Source organism: Quercus robur, chromosome 4 (genome assembly GCF_932294415.1).
Source record: "Quercus robur chromosome 4, dhQueRobu3.1, whole genome shotgun sequence".
Taxonomy (NCBI): Eukaryota; Viridiplantae; Streptophyta; class Magnoliopsida; order Fagales; family Fagaceae; genus Quercus; species Quercus robur.
The window spans coordinates 32,245,063-32,252,046 of record NC_065537.1 but is presented as its reverse complement, the minus strand read 5'-3'; the positions used below and the strand labels follow the sequence as shown (position 1 = coordinate 32,252,046).

The following is a 6,984-nucleotide window of genomic DNA, read 5'->3' as shown; positions in this document are numbered from 1 at the left end:
TTTATAAGATAATACCTTTGGGTCGGTCTCGATGGGCTAGGTCGGTTGCATTGCAGTCTCGATGGGCTGGGTCGGTTCCATTGTTGACCGAGAAACTGAGCGAAGTGGATATGGGTATGGTGGGATCTGTGGCCATGGGCTTGCCGTGGAAAGGAAGAGGCAAAGGATCGGTCTATTGGGTCGGATCGGTATCGGGCTGTTGGGTCTTGCCGTGGAAAGGGAGAGGCAGAGGATCATTTGTGGCAAATCGGTGGATCGATGCTCTGAAGAAGGTGTCGTTGGGTCTTGCCGTGGAAAGGAAGAGGCAAAGGATCGGTCTGTTGGGTCTTGCCGTGGAAAGGAAATGGCAGAGAATCGGCCTGTTGGGTGTTGCTGTGGAAAGGAAGAGGCAGAGAATCGGGCTGTTGGGTCTTGCCGTGGAAAGGGAGAGGCAGAGGATCGTTTGTCGCAAATCGGTGGATAAGTGCTCTGAAGAAGGTGTCGTTGGGTCTTGCCGTGAAAAGGAAGAGGCAGAGGATCGGTCTGTTGGGTCTTTCCATGGAAAGGAAAAGGCAAAGAATAGGCGAGAGGAGTTGGGAGGAAGGTAATGGCAGAGTACTCGTGAAAGGGAAAGCGTCAAAAGAGAAGGCAGTCGGGTTGGTTTTGGTTTTTTTTTTTTTTTTTTTATTATTATTATTTTTTTTTAATGTGTGCTGACTTGGAAAATTGTGGGAGTTTCAAAAGTTTCGGTTTTATATATACTAGTTATATAGGCCCATGCGTTGCACGGTTTTATGAAAAAGCTTATAAATAAATGTATAAATAATTATATATTTTAATAGATTCAATAAAGATAAAAGAAAAAAATTATCAAGTGTAAATAATTATCTCACTAAAATAAAGGGTAAGATTTCTTCCTAAAACTAAATTAAATTAATAATTCCAAATTAAATTTTAAATTGATAATTATTTTAAAAAAATGTACTAAATAGTTGATAAATCTAAAATTACTATAATCTTGATAATGTTATAAATTAAAATTAAAATTGATAACTCAAGAATACACATGTAGAACATCTTGATAATTTGATGTAACATAAAAATCAAATAAGAAAATTGTTAAAATTAATCTATTAATTCTAACCATATTTAATCATTAATTGTAAGACTCTAACCCTAAGCATATAAATTAGATCAAAGCTAAGAAATTTAGTTTAAACAAAAGGCAACCAATACACAAAACCTAATCAATTTAATAAAAACAAAATACAAAAACAAAGAAGGAGCCTTTAGAAACTTGACAATGTTTTCAAATGCTTTGAATTCATTAATTAAAATCACATGAAGACAAAAAACCAATAATAACACTAAAGAAAATTAAAAAAAATGAAAATAATAATAATAAAAGAAGAAAGAATGTATACTTACATTATCATGGGATTTAAGCATTCACATATTGAAATAAGCTTCACTCAAAAAAGGATATATAGGGTTATATATATTGGTAGAGTTCCATTTGAAATATAATTCATTTAAATCTTATTGAAATTAAAGATATCTAATCAATGTGTTTGTTTTTATCCCATAAAAATTAGAATTAAAAAAAGGTCATATGAATAGAATGAAAAAGAAAAAGAAAAAAATAGTTGATTGAGAGAAAAAGAACGTGGTTGATAGCTATAAGGGATTTTGATATATATATATATATATATACACGTAGAAATTATCAAATTAATGGAAATATATGCTATTTTTTGGAATAAATAGAGATTATCAAATTATTGGAGATATATACTGTTTCTTGGGATAGATTTATATTAATCACCTTTTGAAGAATTTGGATTGTGCTTATCCCTTAATAATCAAGTTTTGTAGCTTGATATTCTGATAAAATAATATTAATTTAATAATATTAAAATTTTGAAAATTTAGATGATAAATATTATCTAAATTAAATTTTTGTATGTTAAATATTATCCCCTAATTTAAGAAATATATCCTAACAAATAAAAAAATAATGTTAATTAGATGATAAATATTATTTAAATTAAATTTTTGTATGTTAAATATTATCCCTTAATTTAAGAAATATATCCTAACAAATAAAAAAATAATGGTAATCTAATTTTATTTAATGATAAGAATAAATTAGAGTCCTGGTAGTATACTATTCATTTTTAGTTCTTTAAAAATCTAAAAATTTAATAAAATTTCCGCAATTTGGTGAAACCACGTGGCTCAACCACAACGTCTAAGCCTAACTTTTATTTAAGTTTGATGAAAGACAACCTGCAAAAATGAAAAATGACAAATTTAACAAAAGGAAAAATGTTATCCCTTAATTTGAGAAATATATCCTAACAAATAAAAAAATAATGTTAATCTAATTTTACGTAATGATAAGAATGAATTAGAGTCCTATTAGTATACTATTTCTTTTTAGTTTTTTAAAAATCTAAAAATTTAATAAAATTTCTGTAATTTAATGAAGCCACATGATGCAACTACGGTGTCTAAACCCAACTTTTATTATATATAATATGATGATATAATATATATATATATATATATATATATATATATATATATATATATATATACTACTATTTAAGGGGTTTCCCCTGTTTGGATTCCACATTTTTCATACCTAAGATACCCTCATCATACCCACTTACAAGTTTTCAACTACCGGGGATAGATGTGTAAATTAAAACTCCTACATTTTAAAACCACAAACTCACGTACGCTTTGCAGTTTCTATCTCACTTTCTCTCTCTCATTTTTCTTCAGATTGAAGACATTTAGTTTAGCTCTACATCCTCCTTTCTTTTTCTTCAGATTAAAGACATTTACTGTCAGAGGCTTCAACAAATTTTCAAGTTCTATTTTTTGCAAGTTTCTCTTTATTTTCTTTTCTTTTGTTTATGATTGACTTTCTTTAAGTTCTACTTTTTTTTTTTTTTTTTCCTTATATGTATCACGTTAACTCTTTTTTTTTTTTCTTCTTTTTTTTAAATGTAATTTTGAAATAAATGGTTCCTTCATATACTCTACCATTGTACTTCTTAATGAATTGTCATTTCATGTTGTAGGTATTGTGATCCAAAGACAGGGCTGCCTTATGCTACAAAAGAAGCATTCAAAATCATTCGTAAACAATTAAACAGTATGGCTTCCCTTACCTCCTTTAATAGCCTTTGTTTACATTTTATTTAAAAAATTTGAATTGAAATAAAAATAGTTTCATATAGATGATCAATTACTATTTCCTTCTCCCTCCTCACTTCACTTTTTTTTTTTTTTTTTCCTTCTTCATATATATATATATAAAAAAAAATATATATATATATATATATATATATATTTTTACCATCATTGTATATGTTTTTGGCGTTAAATTTTTTTATTTAGGTATGTAGCAACCTTAAGTTCTACATTTTTTTTTTTTTTAATGTATCACGTTAACTATCCTTTTTTTTCTTTTTCTTTTTTAAATGTAATTTTGAAATGTTGGTGGTGACTGAATGTATATGTTTTTGGCGTTAAATTTTTTTATTTAGGTATGTAGCAAACTTGAGTTCTACTTTTATATATATATATATATATATATATATATATATGTATCACGTTAACTCTCTCTTTTTTTTCTTTTTCTTTTTTAAATTTAATTTTGAAATGTTGGTGGTGACTAAAAACAAAAAAAAGCCACGTTGTATAAAAAAAAAAAAAAAAAAAAAAAACTCTGGCCGACCCTTTTTATTTTCAAATTCAAAAAAAAAAAAAAAAAAAAAAAAAAAAAAAACCTTAACACGTTTGAATTCCACTCCCACATTTTACTCCTAAAAAATTGTTTGAATTCCACTCTCCCATGTTTTACTCCTAAGAAACTGCTTTACTATCAAATTTAAAAATTTTAACTTCTCTTTAACTTCTTTTGCTTATCCAGTTTTTATTTTATTTTATTTAAGTTTCATGTTATATCCTCCTTCCTTTTCATCTTCTTCTTCTTCTGGATATATATATATATATATATATATATATATATAAAAACCGAATGGAATATTACTGCACTGGAATAACAAAAGACTTCATTACTTGACTTCCAAGATTATCCGGATAAGTATATAAGAAAATATTCTTATTTTACTTATCATGTTATTTAGTTTTCTATTTCTTGCATTCAATTGATGCTTTAAAATATTGTATCTGTATTTGCTCTCAACGTGTCTTCTCTTGAGTTCCATTCATTGTTATCCAATTTTTAATGCCTCGGGTTGCAACCATTGTCATACAGAATATATGGTGAGTAGGGTTTCTTTTTAATTTATGTTGTAATAAATTTATTTTAGAATTTTTTTGAACAAAAATTTAAATGGATTTAATCTCAATTGCAAGCTAGGCAAGACCACGTGTGGTGCTGTTAGCAAACTGTGGAACCCAATATGCAGAGCATTCCTCAAAATCCCATTAATTCTTTGATTTCATAAGAAAATCAATGGAACTCAATGGATGGTTGTGCCACTTGATCATTCCTTTGCTTGCACAATTTATTTGGTTTTATTTCGGATTGAACATTTGCATCTTTGGCCTCTATTCTACAACACCATTTTGTGCTTTGTGTGGAGCCCAGGTCTTACCATTTTTTTTTTCTTGCAGATGTTATGTACATGTGCAAAGAACATGAGGATATTAGCAAGATGGGAGAACAATTGACTGCCTTGGCTTTTGATTTAAGAGAGATGTATTTTTTTTAAAGTAAATATTATGTATTGTAAGTAGCTGACTTTTGATCAGTATATTGTTTACGCAAATTGTGTATAAGCGTATAAAACTCTTATTTTTTATGAGTATGAAAGAAGCTATAAGGAGTTTTACCAACAATTTATAGGAGGGGCTGATTTGTATCTAAGGTTCAAACCCGCAACCAAGACTTGCCATCATACCAATACTACCTCTTTTCTTATTTATTCATTACATATAACCTTACAAAATTTATTAGCAAAAAACTAGCCTCTGAGCACGCGCTCACGCGCGTGCTCAGAGGCTCTTCTATTTTTTGGGTTAGGGTTAATTTAGAGCATTTATTATAATTTGGGATTACTACATTTTCCAATTACAAAAAAAACCTAAGGGTGTGATGAGTGTCATGTGTGGAAAAATCATTTTCCAATCACAATAATTTTTCATCGCAAAAAAATCTAGGGGTGTGATTGGAAAATGATTTCTCCACACATGACACTCATCACACCCCTAGGTTTTTTTTGTGATTGAAAAATGTAGTAATCCCAAATTATAATAAATGCTCTAAATTAATTCTTACCCAAAAAATAGAAGAGCCTCTGAACACGCGCGTGAGCGCGTGCTTAGAGGCTAGTATATATATATTAGGTTTTGATATTTTGTTTGGATTGGTTGCGATTTTGTTTTACAAGTTTAACACCGTTTGACAGTGCTGCATCACCGTTTATAAGCCTCCCTATAAATTAAAAAAAAATTAGCCGTTTAAAATACTACGCACACAGAGAGAGAGAGAGAGAGGCGATGAGGCCTGGGACACGGAGAAAGAAACAGAGAAAAAGGAGGAAGGAAGATGAAGCGGCCTTCAGCATAAGCACGAAAAAAGCCTTTCCCAGGAACTCTCGATATCAGACCATTCTTTCTCGGTAATTTCCAACTAATATCTTACCCTATTGTCTTCAATTATGTATGCTGTCAATTTAGGGATTTCGTTGAAATCAGGGAAACAACCTAGAAGATCAAATACTAATTGAATTGTTATTAGGAATTTTCAGTTGCTAGGTTTTGTTCCTTTGCTTTCATGAATTTCAGTTTCATATGTTGTTTTGTTTTGAATTTTTTTATTTTTTGGCTTGCTAACTGGGTCATTAGAGAAGAGGAAGGGTTATTAGATAAACTATACTGTTTCACAACTTTAAAACACCGTTTAATATTTTTCATTATTAAAAAAAAAAAGACCAACCCTTGAAATTCAGAGGTAGAGAGGAACAGAGACAGAGTTCGTAAGAGGGAGAACCGTCAGACTCCTGTGACCCCACGGTAATTTTTTTTTTTTTTTTCATTGTTAAAATATATGGATTTGGCTATATACTTATATTTGGTTGGATTGATATCAATTTAGATGTTTGGGTTAAATTTGATTTCATTCTCATCTTCACACATGTTCACCAAAAATTTACTTTTAACTTTTAAAAACCCACACCGGTTCAGTATGTAACCGCTCTATCTGCCTTCTTATATATATTGTTTCTTCTCTTCAATTTTTCCCTTTTTCTGTTATGCTCTTTTTCCTCTGCGAAAAGAAATCCTGCGACGCTTGAAGAGAAAGAACAGAAGCCTGCCGCCACCAGTCAGCCAGCGAAACCACTACCGGTAAAACGGTAAAACTGATTTCTTTCGTTTTCCCTTTCAGTTGTAGTGCTTTGGATTTTATTTCTTAATCTTCTTCTCCTTCTGAGTGAAAATTTGTTTGTTAAAAAAAAAAACTCTGCCATTTTTTTTCTACCGTTTGGAGGAGAATGAAAAAATAAAGGTCTCACGTAGGGGAAGATAGAGAGAGGCTGGAACCACTACTGGTGAGTTTTTATCTTTGCATTTAAGTTTGTTTGTTAAATATGATTAGGTTTAGATATTTTGTTTGGATTGGTTTTGATTTGGATCAGGCTTTGGTATTTTTTTGGGTCTTTTTTATCTCCACATTTAAGTTTGTTTAATAAATATGATTACGTTTCAAAATCAATTTCTCTATGCTTGAAATTTGCTTATTTATTAATTGTTCCGTTTGGTATTAGAATACCCAACTTGATGGCTGGTTATGGCAAAGTCAATAAGAGTTTGCAACCCAGGTAATTTAATTCATTTAATATAGTCTAATTTTGGTCTTACCTTCAATCTGCTGCAATTTAATTGTTGGGTCTCAAGCACTATTCTATAAGAGCACGTTATGAGCAATATAAGAGCAACTTAAGCCAAATATAAGAGCACATT

At 30.0% G+C, this 6,984-nt stretch overlaps 1 long non-coding RNA gene across 1 annotated transcript; it reads left to right on the top strand.

The window, feature by feature from the left end:
• The first annotated feature begins 5,505 nt into the window (after positions 1-5,505).
• LOC126724424 (uncharacterized) lies at positions 5,506-6,744 on the top strand. The gene is made up of 3 exons (XR_007654979.1): positions 5,506-5,642; positions 5,973-6,036; positions 6,300-6,744. It is a non-coding gene; the product is annotated as an uncharacterized LOC126724424 (long non-coding RNA).
• Positions 6,745-6,984: the final 240 nt, after the last annotated feature.